Source organism: Acromyrmex echinatior, chromosome 6, assembly GCF_024713525.1.
Source record: "Acromyrmex echinatior isolate Ae372 chromosome 6, ASM2471352v2, whole genome shotgun sequence".
Classification (NCBI taxonomy): Eukaryota; Metazoa; Arthropoda; class Insecta; order Hymenoptera; family Formicidae; genus Acromyrmex; species Acromyrmex echinatior.
In genome coordinates this window covers 2882227-2901351 of record NC_141857.1, presented here as the reverse complement: position 1 = coordinate 2901351, position 19125 = coordinate 2882227, and the positions used below count along the sequence as shown (strand labels likewise).

At 36.8% G+C, this 19125-nt stretch overlaps 1 protein-coding gene across 1 annotated transcript in view; it reads right to left on the bottom strand.

Annotated features, from left to right (window-relative positions):
• The window catches only part of sano (CABIT domain-containing protein serrano), a 106633-nt gene that overhangs the window by 66473 nt on the left and 21035 nt on the right, over positions 1-19125 (bottom strand). The window contains exon 2 of the mRNA XM_011054903.2: positions 14637-14666. The gene's annotated coding sequence lies outside the window, so the exon portion shown is untranslated. The remainder of the gene's footprint in view (positions 1-14636; positions 14667-19125) is intronic.

The window sequence follows — 19125 nt, the reverse complement described above, 5'->3', positions numbered from 1 at the left end:
CCTCACTTTTAATCCAATTACATTTGTAGTAATGAATTTCAACTTCTTCGAGTATTATCATTTAAGATGGAGACTAACATCATGATATGCAAATAATTACTTAAACACGGAAAACAATAAATTGGATGATTTAATAAAGCTAGTCAGTTTGTTGCATGAATTCTACATTTATATTTAATTTAACATATTTGGTTCAACAAGGAAATCATGTCTATAAACAATTATCAGTATGCTAATTCAGCTAATTCTTTACTACAAAAATTACAAAAATTACTAATGTAAAGTTTCTTCATTACACAGCAAAAGCCAACTTAGCCAGTATATTTCGTTAAAAAATTTAATTTATATTAGGTGTTGGAATTAATTCGTAGCGTTTTTTAATGAAAGAATGTTATTTATTTCACATGAGCATTAAAAAATACATTAATGAAAGTACTTCCCATCACTTGTAAAACGCTACGAATTAATTCCAACATCTAATATATTGGACTGATTTTCATAGAAAATTATAATTCTTTGCTGTATTAACAAAGCTGCGTTACTATACAGATACAATTATCTACAACCGCTAATTTTATTCAGCTGTACTTTACTACTATGGATTTACAGAATCAATGACGTCTTTAGTTATTTAAAATATTTTTTCTATATATAAATATACATATATTTATTCTTTGATCAGTTAAGTAAGTATCTTCTTATTAGGTTAAGCAGATTATTAGACATGCACCCTGATGGACTAATTCGGCGACTTACCTTACGTGCATAGTTACGACGTGATGCAATGCGAACGATCCGACGGACGGCAGGAAGAGAGCATTACCATTTAGAAATAAGCGCGATAATCAGCATGGCAGGATGCTTAGAAAATAACGGGGCACTAATGAGACGCGCAGAGTCCCTTCTTACCCACATGAACTGTAAATATGTGGGCCGAGTGTATGTGTATGCAATCTCTCTCTCTCTCTCTCTCTCTCTCTCTCTCTCTCTCTCTCTCTCTCTCTCTCCCCTTCCCTCTCTTTCTAACACTCTTTCTCTCTCATTCTCCCTTGTTTACATATACACATACATGACGCATCTGATTTGTTCTGAATCACTCGCGGCTGCAGCACTTCGCGTGGCTATTCACACTTCCGCGCGAGACACGGAGACTACAGTCTCGTCAGGTCTCGTCGAATAATAAAGTTATACGCGCGGGCATCATCTAATGTAATGCGGCATTACCATCTCAGAACGAACGACCTCGCAAGCGAGCGAGCGAGCGAGCGAACACGAGCGCATTCGCGAGTTCGTACTGCATGCGTATCGCGGAACGCGATCTTGGCAAGGTCGTTGCGTGTTTTATTCGAAAATTTTGTTTCCTGGGAAAGTCGCTAAAATGTCCCGCGCTATTTTACCGTTAAAGCCAATCATCTAATTAGTTGTTTTAACGCGGAGTCACGCGGGATCCTCTCTATCCTAAATTGCCTCCTGCAATTTTCACTTACAATGCAAATTGATGTTTTCATGAATATTCAATTAATTATGTTAAAAGTTTATTTTTTTATAAATAATTGTAGTTTATTAAATATTATGGCTGTTTTATCAAGTGGAAATTAGTGTAGAAAAAGGAGGAATTTATGGAATTCGATGAAATTATTTTCGTTTATCATTTATCATTATTTAGCAATTGTTTAAAAAAACATAAATCCGAGAACTCAGAACGAAGATTCTGATATTCGTAATTTTAATTAAATGTTAAGATGCATTAAATGTATTTTTTAATAAAATGAAAAATTACAGATTTTTCTGTACTATATTTATACGAAAGTAATACAAAAATGGCGATTTAGGACTGATTGAAAAATTTCAATAAAAAGTAGATATATGATTCGAAAAATTAAGATAACTTTTAAAAAATGTATAAAATATAAAATTATTAAGCTGCTTTATATGTACATAATAACATTCATTTTTATAGGTGCAGGAAGTATAAATTTCCAATTCCAATCACTTTTTACAGAGATTAGATACATCTTTAAAAGCTGTACAAGAAGTTATTATTGAGATTAAATGTGTGTATGTGTGTGTGTGACTTAACAGTAAAAATAATTTGGATCAACGTTACTGATGATCATCCTTTGCGGATAATTGAAAGGAATCATAGGTAATAGAAAAATGTATCATTTCCTGGAAGATATGTTGCGATGTAACGGTAATAGAGTCCTCGCAAATTCTATAGGAATCCCATAAACCTGATGATGATTCTTCCTGACCGCTACCGCTAATGGTTACCTTCGCGATGCTACAGACCGATTGTCCACCATATTTCTCGAACATCTCGAGCATGCAACAATAAAATGATGCGTATTCATTCACGCGGAACAAATCTAATTTATGTGCTATTGGGAAAACGTTTCAAAGTTGAAAACGCAAGTTTTCGACCGCCGCTGTACATTTCTCCTTGTTTTATTACTACGGAAGAATGTCTTGCAACAGAAACGCTCTCCGAGATCTTCTTAGCAGCGCAAAAACGCCGACTAACGCACATCGATTGGTCACCGAACGACATCGCAGTTACATCGCAACTTAACAGCAATACGGTGTCTAAACTCGGTAGCAATCCCCGTATCTCCACGACTGCTCTTTTCTTCCCATCCCCTTTCACCTTTTCCCGGCACAAGGTAGTTACTTATCCAAGGTACGTCGATCCCTGAAGGGGCTTCTTTCTTGCGCGTCTTCTCTTCCATCGCCTGCATTCGGACTTAGAGAATTCCGCAATCATTTCAGATGCCAACCGGCTTTCTCTCTCTCTCTCTCTCTCTCTCTCTCTCTCTCTCTCTCTCTCTCTCTCTCTCTCTCTCTCTCTCTCTCTCTCTCTCTCTCTCTCTCTCTCTCTCTCTTTCTCTTGCTTAATACATAATACACATGTATGCGAGACATCTCCTCATATATACGAGGATGATACATCACAGGGTTCCATTGCTAAACCGTAAGCATACGTTGTAAGATATCGCGGTCGTGTGTTGGAGGTCACGTTCACACGAAACTAGACGAGAGTACTTATTAATTCACTAATTCTAATTAATATTAATGCCGTGGAACGATTCACCGGCGCCAATGATGCGCGTTGCAAAATTTCAACAACGCCGAGAGAAACATCAGTCTTTTCATAGTTAAAATTATGTTTTACGATACATTAGATATTCTGATTACTATATAATTAACACTGACAATGAAGCTTATCAATCTTTTCATTTAATCGAAAGGCTCGTTTCCTCTCAAGTAAACAAAAATATTTTTCTTTATATAATATATTAAACAAGATAATGATACAAAATGATACAAAAAGAAATGTGTGTTTTCTTTACCTTAACACTACTCAAAAGTACCGTTGAAAGTTTCCGCCCGTAATTAACGAGATACTGGGAAACGTGATACGCTTTGAAAGATTGATTGTTGGGGACTCTCCTTCGCGAGCGAAGCGAGAAACAAGCGTAGCCGTGCACCGCCGGTCAGGAGAATCAGGTAGGCTATTACAACATGACATTCGTTAATTTACGTAAGATTCCAAACGGTTCCCTCTTCAATAATGGCCTTGTCGGCACAGCTATTTCTACGGGGACATATCGATCGGCACTTTCATTGATTATACAAAACGCTAAAACATTATGCTGGTGTACGATAACATTAATTATTTATGTATGTAACGGAGCAAAATTCTGAAGCGGGAACGTATTAGCATAATGAATTCACTGAAAGAAGAATTTAAAAATTTAGTTGGATAGTGATCTGAAAAATAATTTTGCTGGACGATCAAAATAGTTAGGTAGGACGATAAAATTTATTGTTATTAAAATATTAAAACATTTTGCAGCATTGCACATCAAGTTTAAGATTCAGATGAGAAAAATTATTTTGATGATCCAGCAAAATTACGAGTATTTTCAGATCTGTATCTAGCCAAATGTCAGATTCTTCAGTAAAATTATTCTTTCAGTGTGCACCATTCGCAAAAACAACTACGATTAAAAACTACCGCAAGATATTTCAATTGTTTGCTCCAATATTCATTGGACGATGTATTACCTTCTCCCTTCCTCTTTCATAGTTGATAATAAATTTATTAGACTCACTCAATTATAAACATCTTTATCAAAAAATTTGTCAACCCATTCAATTTTCTTTACGTCACATCTGCAAATTTAAATTAGTCTTATTAAAATATATACTTAGTATTCTTCTGTGTACAAGTTATGTCATTTTGGTTTCTTAAAATTAATTAATGTCTTTTAATTTAATTAAATAAATCTTACAGACCCAGCATCAGTAACTGTATTACAAATTTTGATGTCAACTCCAGAGGAGATAAAGGAAATAAGTAAAGTTATAAGTCGATCGTCGTGATCATTTTACGTCATGTATAGCGTGGGATCTCTGGCGTGACTAGAAATCTAAGCCAAATTTGCATCTGTGATCGATTTACAATTAATATCATTGACCTTTCTTCCTCGACGAGGTCACAGAACATTCGTTTAGCTACTCGTTATGCGGAACGAGCGAAACGTGACAGCGTCACTCATCATCAGTGGACTGCCAATCGGACTACCCCGTAATGTAAATCGCGCGCTACCTTCATTTGGTCACGGAAAGGATGGCATTAGAACATTTTCACACGAACTACTGCCTACTGTGCCACTAAAAGACCGGTGTGAGTAAATTACATAATTGTATCTTAGAAGGCGTAGGTCTACACAACAAGACTCCACACGTCTAGGTATAAATACCAAATAGCTTTTTTAAATAGCGGTATCTGGGATTTCACTGCACCAGCATTAACATACTTTCACACACCGACTTTACGTCGACGGCATTTTTTTTCAAATAAAAGTATTTAGAATGAAAAGATCAGGTTCTCAAGAAACGTTAGATATTTTTAACTTAATTATGTTATCCGCACGAAACTTCATGTTATATTTAACTACATATAATTTAGATGAATTCCGAAGAGATCGACAATAATAACGATGCAAATCGACTGGATTTATGCACACGAATGTACCTGTTGCTTTCTTAGAAAATGATAGCCGAAATCCGTGAAGTTGATCCATAAATTCGCGTTTCAAGCGGCAGGTTCTTGACTCATATGAATCATCAATTAACATAAGCGGAAAGAATACTTTTAGATATATGTATGCTTCTTGGAAAATGTTTCGACGGTGGCTCAGCATGGATTGTGTAAATGAACTGCCACAATAAAAAATTATTTCCTGTAAATGATAATATGAAATAATAAAAAAATCAAGAAGCGTATAGATTTGGAAGAAACACTGAAGAAATATAATTAATCAATTATACAACATAGAAAAAAATTTAAATTTAGAAATCATAACTGATCACAAATGATAAACAATTGTATATTAAATACGTTTCATAAGATTATACTGTCTAAACAAGAATCTTTTATTTTCTATCATTCATAATTTATTACAACCGATTAAAGATAAGAAGAAACGCTCTCGACGTTTAAATGCAGCGGATTTCTAACTTAACAATTAATAGCGCTATCTACAGAATGGACTATGTATCTGTACACGACTGATCATCATCAGTAGAATAAGTCGCCATCTCTAATTCTGCTGGAAGGGTTTTAAAAGATTAACCTGACACGGGTCGCATAGGCCGTCGAGTGGAATCGTTCACTGGAAATATCAGAAGAAAAGAAAGAGGTCGATGAGAAGAGTTAAGCCACAAAATATTTAGGAAGAAAAACAGAATAAAGCGAGAGAGAGAGAGAGAGAGAGAAATGATCAGTGCAGAAGATGACGGAGAAGAGGACGAAGAGAGCTCGACAGCGCGAAAACCGCGACGAAGGCGGGTGTCGTCCCAGTGTACACATAACGCGTATTAATGTGCGTTGAGACACGGAGGAACGACGTGGCAAGCCTACGGGTATAGGATGACACTTGGTGGAGACCCTCGATCGCCTCGGTCAGGCATCATCTCGTCCCTCCTTCGGCCGCCCTTCCCTTCGCCCCACGTCATTTCTGCCCCCGCCAGTCATTGGGCCCCGACCGAGAAGGTACCGTCGACCGGACTCGGGGCTCCTCGTGCACCTCCGTCGATGCTCGTTCGTGCTCGGTTCGACCTTGAACGGGCCCTGTATGGTCTATGCCACTGACACGGACCAAGGACGGGGAGGCCCCACGGTTGGGTACCGACGTGCTGTTGTCCCGAAACGCGGTCGTGGAACTCCGGAGCGGCGCGCTGGAAAGTGTTCGAGCCCGATGGCAAACTCTTTTTCGTGCTTCGTGCCTTCCCTTCACGCCTGCCATTGGCGTAGGGTGGTCGGAAAGTACGAATGTACCTTTAATTTGCACGAATAGCGAATTATAGGCCGGTGGAAATATGGCAGCACGTTCTATCCCGTTTGAGCTTAAGCGAAGTAAATGATTTTATATAAGGTCTAATATTTCGATAGTACAGACTATTAACGTACACTTATAAGTAGTGTTTAAACAGATTTGCATAAATTTAATATTATAAAAAACTATAAAATGATATACATCAATTATAAGGAACACTGGAGAGAGAAGGAGAGAAGAAAGAGACAGAAACAGAGAGAGAAAATTACTGTAAAATCTTGCACAAAAAATTTAAAAAATTACCATCTCATATAATAATTATTTCTGAAAAATCACAATTTTTTAAAAAAATTAAAAATTATGAAATCTAAATGTATATTAAAATCATTAATTAAAATTTTAGCATTTGAACATTACAAAGATTTTTAATCTATATTATGTGCAGGAATTATTCTTTTTGAATTTGCACAGGTTCATTAAGTATTAAGAATTTGCTAAAATATATTAGAAGAAGTACATTATCTCTTGAATAGTCTATGAATACCGAGATATAGAAGGAAACCAGAAGGATATAGGATGAAGCGGATGATTCTGAACGCACACCATATGTATAATAAAAAGGGCGCAATGATTTCAAAAGTGGAATCCTCGTAGCGAAGTGTATTTAATAGAAATGAATAGCAATCTCAGATTTTCTGCTGCAAGAGGTTAGCCTTGAGTTCGACTCCAGAATGTGCAATATCGTTGATTTTGAGTGAGAAAGAGAGAGAGAGAAAGAGAGAGAGGTTGAAATTCAATATAGTCGCAAGCAACGAGTTTATATATGTAAGAATACGAGTACAAATAAAATGTACGCATGCAAACGCCTTGTGGCAGTAGCTTGTGACACATACTACAGACCTCTTGTAATCCAATATCGAATTGAATATTTCTATTGAGTGACGCAAAAATCCTCAGGATAAACATGTAACGGCCACTTTTATCTTTAATCTCTCGTATCTCTCGCAATATTGTTTATACTTTTAACAATTCCAGCCATTTGCTTATGAATGCAACGGGATTTATTCTGATTGCGAATGATACCTTGTACCTAACTATCCCACTTTACATACGGATTAAATCCTGACTCTTATATGAGAACCGAAATATCATCGTAAACCTCCTCGTGTCTTCTCTCACGAATACTGCATGGAGTACGTGGTAGCACGAAGCCGCGAACGCGAACACGAAGTAAAGTGCAGCAACGAAGTAGCAATGATAGAGTGCCGGTACTGGTATCGGCGTGGGTACAAGTATAAGTACAAGTACTAGTAACGCCGCGGAGCCTGCAGTCGCGGATCGTTTCGAAGCACTGCCGTTGCGTGCGATGCATCCTGGTTATTGCGAAAGGGTCAGGGATCGTGTCGAGAGGCCAAGAAAGACGGTACTCCCAGGGCCGATCTCTTGATGGGATCCACGATGCAGATCGGTTAATGCAACGCGAAAATGTGAAACTAGTAATAGACGTTGGTTCTCCTATTCGTTTCGGCCTTTTTTCCTTTCGCTTTTTCTTCCTACACTCGAATCGATAGCGCGAGGATAGAATATATCGTGAAAATAAGGAATTAACGTTGTTTTCATACGAGAAAACGTTTCTCTGTAAATGTACAAACAGAAACATTCAATTCGATATTGGAAAAATACAGGATGCAATAACGACAATAGTAATGCCAGAAGATTAAAAACAATTCTTCGTAATACGCAAATTTTTTCGCCACGCCTATGGCAAGATCCAAAGCGCCGTCTGCACTAAACCACCAGAGCTACTCGTTGGGCTTCAGCAGGACCATCTCGTGTCCACGTATGAAAAAAAAATGCGACGAGAGAAGAAGAGGGTTCTGGGCGTTGGCCCTAAATCTAACAAAATACTCGTCCGTCTCGTAGGACAAGGGCCATAATACATCTCTTGTGAGCTGCGAATCTTTTTTTATTCTTCCCATATCCTTCTTTCGTTAGTTATCTTCTATTCACATAGTATAACGATGGATGGTCTGGTTTTCGAAATACAGCCATCACATGTATCATTTATAATGATACATCATTCACATTAAAAAATAGAAATCTTAAAAATATAATTTTTTAATTAAAGTGCAATTTATATATAATATGCACGTAGAAGTATTTGAATATATTTTTTTCACTGCAATTATTAGTCACTTAAAACAGAAGATCTATAAATAAAACCGTCATTTGTGATAAGTAATTATTCTAAAAAAAAATTAAGAATATAGAAAATAAATATAGAAAATAAATTAGATTTAATATTTAACTTTGAATTCGTAATCATCGCGATAAAAAAGAAAATACATTATTCTTTCTTATTTAGTCCATGAAATTATTTGAGAAGAATGTATTAAAATAATTCTGCAAATATATTTTTGGATCCAGCTGATTAAGAGACTCCACGAAAAATGATCCGAAATAATATTTAAATACCTCCCAATCATTTTATGATTTATACTCGCTCCTTGATTTATGCAAATTTGCAGGCCTTTGTTGGTCGATGTTAATCACTCTGTCGAGAAAGATTCCTCGAATTATCGGATGCAGACGGAACGTAGGCCGCAATGTAGCGTTCATCCCGACACGATGCAGAGAAGAGAGGATCGCGATTCACCTTTGGCGACTTTTTTCTGTCAGTGCAGCAACCCCGACATTCGAGGTTCGGATTTGCTGCTCGTTTTCGCTTCGGATCCACGACGACGACGACGACGGCGACGACGACGACGAGGACGATGACGATGGAAAGAGGCTCGAAGGGAACGTACCAGCCTGGAGTGAAATTTCGCTCGAATAAGTACACCTGACAGAACCCTTTCCGAAGGAAGGAACACCGCGCGCGTACACCTCATCCTTTAACAACGAGAGACAACGGGGCTTCTTAACATGACACCTTGACGTTACGAGAATAATTATCTTGATTAAGAAATACCGGACTCGTAACAAAGTAATAAGAGTAAAAAGCCACGGCCGTACGGTCGTGAAGGGCCCTCTTCTTGCGTCAGCTGGCCGTTTGTGCAAACGAAGATCGACTCATTATAAAGCCCGTGCGCGCCGGACTAACGTAACCACCAATGGTTGGGTCGCTAAGCCGATCGTACATACACTCGGCGCGGGATCGGGCAACGAGCGCAAACACGTTCCTACAATGTAAAACGCAAACGTATCAACGGATGCGTGCAAACACGGACGCGTATGTGCGTGCGCACGCTCGCGTGAATTCAGCCTCGCCGTCGCGGTCGGTGCGGTGCATCAAAGGAGGATTTGCGTACGGCGTAAGCCGGAGGTACAGGCTGACCTGTTATCACCGATGTAATTGTAAAGGGAATAATTCTACACATCGGGGCGAGGCAGTAAGACGGAAAGCTCGCGAAATTCGAGTACGACCCTTCAGGCATCGATCGAGGATAACGACTTGCGCACTCGAACGCGCGAAAAGCATAATGATTAGTCTCCGGTAATATTTTACTGAATGCGATGATTAATAAACACACTTTTTTTTCCTCCAAGAAGATTCGAAGAGGCTACAACGTTCCTTTTAATGTCTACATTAAATCTTTCTAGAAAGGAGAGTTGAAGATATTCATAAAAATTATGTGTCATAATTATAGAAAAATTTAACCTTCCGTCAGCAACATGAATTTTAACTCTTTCCTTAGAAATAAAAGTCTTAGAAAAAGTGAGTAAATTTTTTATTGTTCTGGATTATATAAAAATCTGAAAAAATTCTGGTACAATTATCAAAGCTTTAACAATGAATTTTTATCATGATAGAAGAATAGAATTGTATTTTATTTATTTTTTACACATATAAATCTATCCGCTAAAATATCGATGATACCTTTAAAGATCTTAGCTGCTGGTGAAGAATTAAGAAAAGCAGCATGTTCTAAAATTATTTGAACAACGTTTAACTTTAAGAAAGAAGAAAAAAATTGCTTTGCGTTATAACGTAGTGTCTCTTTTGCGTTATACGAAAGCCGTGGATAATCATTATAATCAAAATGCACGCGGATCTCTCGCAATCGATGAAGTCATCAATTCGCGAAAGTATTCAAAGTGTTATATTCCGGCGCGTCAGTCTAACGAGGAGGCTCGTCCGCTCGTTTCGCCGCTTGCGTGCCACGAGAAAATTCAACCACAGCTTCAGAGTCCGCCCGTCAGAGTCATCCTATACTATGGGAGAAAGAAAAAAGGACGAGCCACGTATGGCTCATACGCGGGAATCGCGCAAGGTCGAAATATCCCGCGCACATCCTGCCTTTTTCCACGCGGTTCGCGGTAGAACCGCAGGAATCCCATGAAGAAATCAGAAACAACGACGGACGGAGACGGAGCGTGATACGAGAACAAGAGAAAGAGAAGGAAAAAGAGAAGGAGAGAGAAGGAGAGGGAGAGAGAGTTAGGAAAAAGACCCGCTCATCAGAAGCAATAATACGAGGGAACCTGAGTAATAGCAAGGGTACAACACTATACGTTCCTAGCAGCTTGTAATCGGAATGGAAATGCGGATCCTGCAGACGGGATACTCTCTCTTAAGACGTGGACCGGAATTTCTAAGGAAGAACAGCCAGCTCGCCTTGGCTCGTCATAACGTCGCGCCGATAATTAATATTATTTCACGACAACGTCCACTCCTTTCGAACCTCCCTCTTTTAGCTATGCCTTGTAATATTGGCTATACACGCCGCGATATATTTGAATTATGACGAGACGCGTCCTGCAAATCAAATAAAGGATAGAAGGGTACAAGATGAGCTACAGCAAATCTGTGATAGCAGAATTCATGATGTTAAACCGAAGATTAAAATATCATGATCGCTTTTGCGTGGGTGTACATATTAAATTCATGCTAATAATAATTTTGAAGTTTAAAATGCGCATGTGACATTTGCGAATTTGTGACGATTGGTCAAAAACACGCATGTATAATTATTACAATTAAATTAAATTAAATATATTGTACAAATACTACATATAAAAGTGAGTAAAACAATATTTGAAAATAAAATACATATATAGCTATTTTATAAGTTTTATTTTATAACTTTTTCGCAATATTCATAAATCATTATTGTTATTTTATAATAATAATCTTATGGAAACAAAGTTTCATTCAAATTCTTATTCATGATAAGTTAATGCGTTTCATTCACGGAATATTTTTTATTTCTTTCTTATTTTATAATCTAAAGAAATAAAAGTGAGTGTAAAAACTTGAATCTCGATATGAGACTAGTTAATTGCCGTACGAGTGATTTGATTTTATTATATTTACATTCAGCAATGCTGTGACACCGGTATTTCTTCATAACGATGAGTTCAATGCTTTCATATTTTTAATCCGTACAACGTGTCAAGATGCTGATGTCAATACCGAATATTTTCATTAACGTGATGGTATGCAAATAAGGATGAATTGCACGTTTGCAAGTTAGAATTCGATAAAATTAATGTATTAATATTAATGTGCAATTAATTAATGTAAAATGAGAAATTCATCAAGATTTTGTACTTGACAAAAATATTTTCTTTCTATAAACATTACGTTTTTTAAAACGAAAGAACGTAGTTGCTGTGTCATTGAATTATCTGTTTTTCATTCCTGCACTCTTTGAACTTGCATACAGTGCAATAAGTTAAAGTGAAACAAACGTACTTATATTTATTTCACTTCAACTTATTGCACTAGTTCAGAGAGTAGAAATAAAAAAAACAGACCTTATGACACTTGCATATGAAAAAGAGTATTTATCACTCTTCAATAAATTATCTTTTCATGGCTCACATAATCCAATAATCTTTACTTGTCATATTAATTATACATATAATATCTATAAATATCTATAAATTGCTGTCGTACTTGTGTAAGATTAGGCTTTTGAAATTTAAATTTGTTATGCATACATTCTTCGAGTCTATTTTAAGTTTATATTCGTTTTAAAATGTCACGACTTTATAAATACTATACTTAATATTTTTATTTCTTACAATATTGAATTTCTGTTTTATTTTAAAATATATATATATAAAGTACATTAAAATAAAAATGTAAACCGGTGAGTAAACGAGAAGACGAGGTTTGAAATCAATGAAATCGTGCAGCGGCAAAAAGCTTCGCGCAAATTAAAGATGACGACTTGGATTATGGATTATGATTCGTTTATGTTTTTCTATCTCATCAACGATAACATGGGCGCAAAGTGACGAGAGATTACGAGAGATGTAACGAGATATGTATGCACAAAATATTTATACGAAATATTGATATAAAATATAGTATATATATATGTATATGTATATATATATATATATATATATAATATATTTTAAAACTAAAACACACACACATCCACAAATTATTGTGAACATTGTTTTTCCTACTTCACTAAGCATTATTAGAATTAACAAGGTCGCGTTAAATGTCTCGTGTAATAAGAAAGAAAGAGAACGTGTAGCAATTAAGTCTTAAATATCTTCTTCCTCAGACACGCCAACGTCACGCGCACCATTGCACTCGTTTATAATCAAAATAGAAATTAAAAAATATAAATCGGCGGATAAACGAGAAGGCGAGGTTTGAAATCAATGAAATCGTACAGCGGCAAAAAGCTTCACGCAAATTGAGACGACGATTTCCCAAGTGGATTATAATTCGTTTATGTTTTTTTACCTTATCACCGGTAATACGGGCGCAAAGCGATGAGGAATTACGGAGGACGTAACGAGATATGATGACGCTTTAGCTTTGTGCAAGTTTATAATCAGAATGCAAATACAGAGCCTGAGGATCTATCGACTTCCGTCTGACAGTTAAACCGTTAAAGGCGCACCTAATTGGCGTGATATCTCAATTATGCCAGGCCCTTTGAACGCGACCGACTGCTGTCCGACATTCTACGGTACCGTGAGCTTTCTATGTTTATACTCCAATAGTAGCATAATTTTCAATAGCATAATTTAAAAAATATGCTTAATCCTTCGTTGGCAATGTAAAAGGAGGATGATAAAAAGGAGCAAATTTCTCTTCAAAAAGATGTAAGTAAAAAAAAAAGGAATAGTATTTATTGTAGATTTTGACTTCCTGAATACGTATAACGTGGTATATTTTTCAAATTTATCGTATCCAGAAGATAAAAATCTATTAAAAACATTTTGTTTACTTACTCTCTTTTTTGAGCAAAAAATGGATCCTTTTTTGACTGAAGTAAAAACTCTTTAACATCCTTCTTTTCATTCTTCAACTGCAATTTGAATTCTTGAACTTCAGTGCAGATTTTTATATTGTTTTAAACTGCATGTAAAAAATTCTTACATACCTATTTGTAAGAGTTTCAACAAGTTTCTACCATCATAAAAATTGGATTGTATTTTATTATTTTTTACAGATTTAAATTTATCAGAAGTCACAATAAAAAAATCGACTGTGCCTTTAAAGTCCAACATCGCTGACGGAGAATTAATTTTTCGATTACTAATCCTCTTTTTATACTTGCTTCATATTATCGCCCTAGTCAGAGATTCAATTTACTAAAAGAAAAATATGCATACTGGAAGTACTAGAAGATAAATAATGTATAAGTTTGAAATAATCTAGATTTTCTCTCTCATTCTAAATCTTCCTTTATCATTTTTTTCTTCCATGCCTTCTTCGTCATACGAGATTGCGTGACTATTAAGGGAACGTAGCACCCTATATATACCATCGTGATTAACATCCCACTTGTAATTTCTACATAATACCTCTTGCATATACTTCAATTTATCAAGTCTCCCTATTTGTCCCAATTATTATCGAAATCCGTAATCGTCGTCATGCGTACGTTACGGCAGAAAAATCACCGGAAGCCGCGCATTATAGAATGCGTACGCTTTCTTTTCCCCAGCGGCTTCGTCACGAGCGACTCGATCAATCAATCGTTCCAGAACGTGCGCAACGGCATTCATTTCCGCGGAAACACGCCTCTCGAAAGTGCAGGCTTTACCCCAAGGCACGATTTAAGCGTTTTCGTCTCGTTTTGCCGCGTAATTTAGAATCTAATTAAGAATCACCTTGGTCGGCGGAGTTACGTGCGCGCGCTCGCGCACACGCACAATTTTATGCATGCCCGCGTATACGCGTGCGGAGCCGAACGCGAGAGACGCATAAATCTCACGTGAAACGAGCATTAACTGCGAAACTGCTCTCCGCGAGTTTGTAATTATAATATGCGCGAACGAGAGGTACTCACGCTCGATACACGTTCTACTCACTTGTTGACTTTGGGCACCGGTGATTCGATTCTGCAACAGAAAGAAAAGAAAAATATACGTGTGACGATAATATTGTTGATGTGACATGCGACTATCGATTAAGCAATTAACTTGGCAATTCACACCTCGTGTTTTGCACAACGTATTATCATGTGAGGAGCAAAATGCAAAGCTAAAAATGTGTAACAACAAAGTACGGCGGAAATTACGTAATTAATGTATCCGATACGCATTAATACATGGCGTAAACGCAATTTCAGGCATAATGATTTTATCAGAAGCTGCATTCCGTAAAGTGTACGATGGATCCATTTTATCCTTGTTCACTGAATTAAACAAGAATAAAATATGTCATTTACGCTTGCACTGCAATTAAGGATTTCTTGAAAAATCAAGCAGATCAAATTTGTATAATAATTTTTTATTCAGCACTTTCATTAGCAACTTTGCATCAATATTCAGTATATAGTCATATTTTGCTTGCCACGTCTGCTCGCAAATGTAGTTTGGTGATAACTTTGATAATAACAGTGAATTAATCAAATCTGGATTTTAATAGTTTATTCACATTTTTATCTGTATGCATAAATAATCATAAATAACTCAGAATCTAGCAACTGTTCCAAAGATTAATCTCAAACGTAAATCATCCGTAAAAGAAGAAAATCAAATCAGGCATGTGGCTCACACAATCCATCCATGACTGCATTTCGCATTCGTCGCGTGTGAACAGAACATCGCACTTTTTCTCGGAGAAAAACGTCGATTGACATGCGATTGACATAGGGACATGGAAAAGCGTCGCGTCGCGCAAACAGATGTACATACGCGTTGCATCGCGAAAACGGAGGCTGTGTGTGAGAAAAACAAAGAACGGAGCAATCCTTCAGTCGTCCTTGTTGCTTAGACGACTCGTTTTGAATCCTGCATAGCTAATTTGAATAATTTCCTAGTTTACAGGATGAGCACGACCAGATCTGGCGTCGTATCTAGCACGTAAACGCACTGCCGTCTCATCAGTTTGGCCGAGACATCGGCGAATCATCGCGCTACACGTACACGAGTCTTTTACACAACCATTTTGTCACGTTAACGTGAATTAAAATTCCCCGCACGATGGATAACACGGTGAAGAAAACATTGTTTTCGTCACACTCGATCCCTCTTTTCCTCCCTCTCTATCTCTCTCGCTCTCTCTCCTCTCCTTCTCTCTCTTTCGCGAGACTTGAAGATTTATGAGCGTAATGACATCGTACATCAGTCGGAAGCAAGGCCTCTGAGCGAAACTTGATTAACCCATTACGTTGCGTTATATGGAGCAGCTACTTTATAATCGCACAAGATGAAGAGAGTCGATAAGTCGAATATCATGAGAATATCATGACGGTCGGTCTCGCCGTTACGTTAAACTCCTGGAAACGTATTGCCTGTGGCATATTACTGTAATATCCTCCATAGTCCGTAATATTGATGTACAAAATGATTCTAAAGTAGACGTGTTATTTGACTTAATGTCGTTTTTTTCCTTAACAAATATAAATTTCTATAACGAATATTGTCAAGATATAGCTTCAAAGCAAATGGAAATGTGCGGAAAAATTGTGTTAAATGTTGCAAATAAAAATAAATAAAAAAATCTCTGTTTAATTTTTCAAATAAATCTTAACTTGCAGAATTTTAAGACTAATAAAGGAACCTCGCGAAATTCTAATTTTAATGAATTAAGAAAAATAAATTATTTTTAAAATTTATGTTTTCAAAATAAATTTTTTTAAATATTGTTATAAATAATTAGAGGTAATTCTATTACAAAACTGTTATAAAACATTTTTTTATATCTTGAATGTTTTTGAGATATAATGAAAATAGATAAAAAAACTGCTTTAGATAATAACTTCACTCTTTAAAACCGTTTATTGGCAGCAACTAGTATTTTCTAAATTCATTAATTTATGTAATTTGTATATGTACAAAGTTTGACTAAAGTAGGTTTGACTTTGCGAGATTTTTCCTTATAGAAATTATTATCTTGTAAAATTTTAATTTTAAATTTCAATTGTTTCTAGAAAAATTTTAATTTAAAATCTAGTGATTGATTTCAAATATCATAAAAAATTACATAGAAGCGTAATATTAATTTTTTTTTTCAAAAAAATCCAATTTAATCATAGATAAACAAGAAAAAATATAATTTAATCACAGATATTTTAGAAATATATAATTTATTAAAATAATTTTCCCTTATAAATTTCTTCAAAAACGTAATCTGAAATCTCTCCGGAGGATGCACCAGTCTACGACAATGAATCTCTACAAGCGAAATAATTCTGGCGATCGTGCGCAGCTGCGAAATAATTCATTCGGCGTTTCCGCAACGGGCGGATCGTATGTGTTGCGGTGTGCATTGCGGCTGATATCTCGTCTCTCGTAGGTACTGTGTGCGAACCCTGACCGTACGTGGCAGATAACGTATGGGCTTTCGTGGATTTTCCTGTTTCTGCCGGCGGAGATAAGGAAGGAAACAGGAAACGACAGCGCTGAGGACGTTGCACGTGAGGTACATGCCCGATGAAAGCGAGCCGTTTTATCGCGGCGCGAAGGGAAATGAGTCGTTAAAGCAACGATCATTTTTCAGGTCTCGTCCTGCATTGCCATTCGACCGTTCGATGTTGCGTCTAGTCGGATGTGACAATCGTCGAAGACAAGATTATACCCGTATTATTACATTACCAACGTATTTTAAATTTATCAAACGTTTACCATGCGATTAGATATCTTTGCGGTTTTAAACGCTAAGTTCTCACATATTTAAAAATATATACGTGTTTTATCCTTTTCAACAAAATTCTACATATATCTCACACTGAGAGAAAAATGTCGAAGTATTGCGAAGCAAATGTTACTTACGAAATTTGATTGTCATGACGAAATATATTTCTGTAAAATATATCTCATTAATTGCCAAAAAAAAAAATAAAATGACTTATTTGCTAGAAATAAAACTATATTCGCCCGTATTAAAATAAATATTTATTTCAGTGAAATAAATATATTTTTCATAAATAATTTTTTAAGCATCTTTTTCTCATTGCAGTGCCTGAGAATGATAAAATATCCTTGCCATCTGTTTCCGTCTAGAGTATTATACCCAGAGGGGTAAAGTCATCGCTGCGCCTAAGCACGCCGCAGGAACAGCGTTTCGCGGAGATGCGTATTCCGGTGCGTGTACGCACCGGAGGAACGAGCGCACGATGCGTATAGCCACATCCGTACGCGGGCGTACATCGGGCACGCGGGAATAGCCGCAGGTGAAAGAGAAAGAGAGAGAGAGAGAGAGAGAGAGAGAGAGAGAGAGAGAGAGAGAACCGACCGGCGACGCGCTCGGTAAGCTACAACGAAGGTTATCTCACGGCGCGGATCTAAACGTTTTACCGTGTACGTAACTATGCCCTCTCGCATCGGAATACATTGTCATTTTATGGACAGATAGGCCCGCCTCGCTGCGCGCGTTCAACGAGCAACGACGAGCAGACGCGTACAATTTATGCGTCTAATTGCGCTGTTATCAATACTTTCGCTCGCCAAGTGAGACATTAAGTCGCGATTCGCTAACGAGGAGCTGCGCGCTCATTTCCTTCGCAAGCGTCTTTTTCCTTTTTTTCCCATTTATTTGCGAGGGATTTCCTACGAATCATCCAAGAAATATAAGAGAGATAGTAATTTCGAAGTAGACCAATTTAAAAAAATAATATACGCTTCTCTCAATACTCTGTATCTTACTATCTTAGTTCCTTCTTTCATTTTTCCAACCTCAATTCATATATTCATGATTATATTCATGAGTATTTTTTTATTATTTTAATGACAATCTTTTTGTACAATCGAAAACTGTACGTTTATAAATCAGAATTAAAATATAAAAGATTAGTTATTAATAGCTGTAATAGTTCAACGAACTTAGGAAATGTTTTCGATTTATAACGTTCTCTATAAAGTTCGTTCGAGTACTTTTAAATTAGTTATCGATTATATAGAGCTGTTTCAATTTACGGTTTAATTATCGGTGATTCAACTTCGAGGCAAGCATCACTCAGACTGGAACATGTTTACGACAGCCAATATAATAGTCTACACAATGCTTATATTATATTCTCGAGGCTAAAGCACGTATATACGAGAAAGTTTGCGTTTTGGACTCGCGAAAAGTTCCGTTAAGAGTGACCACGTGAATTTCGCACGTCAAGGACTCAAACGTTCAGTAACTGTTGGCTTCTAGACCCGATCGTTGCCGTTAGCATAACATTATACACATGACGTAACCAGCAGCGGAGAGCAGAGTCGTAAAGAGTAGACAAACGTACATACGTATATTGTAGGATTTAATTACATCGTTGCGGGGAAGAGTGATCGCTGGAACTAGCAGTGTCACGCCTTTTAATCCGCGGACACCTCGGTTATTACTTCCCGCGGCTTTTTAAACTTGTCACCG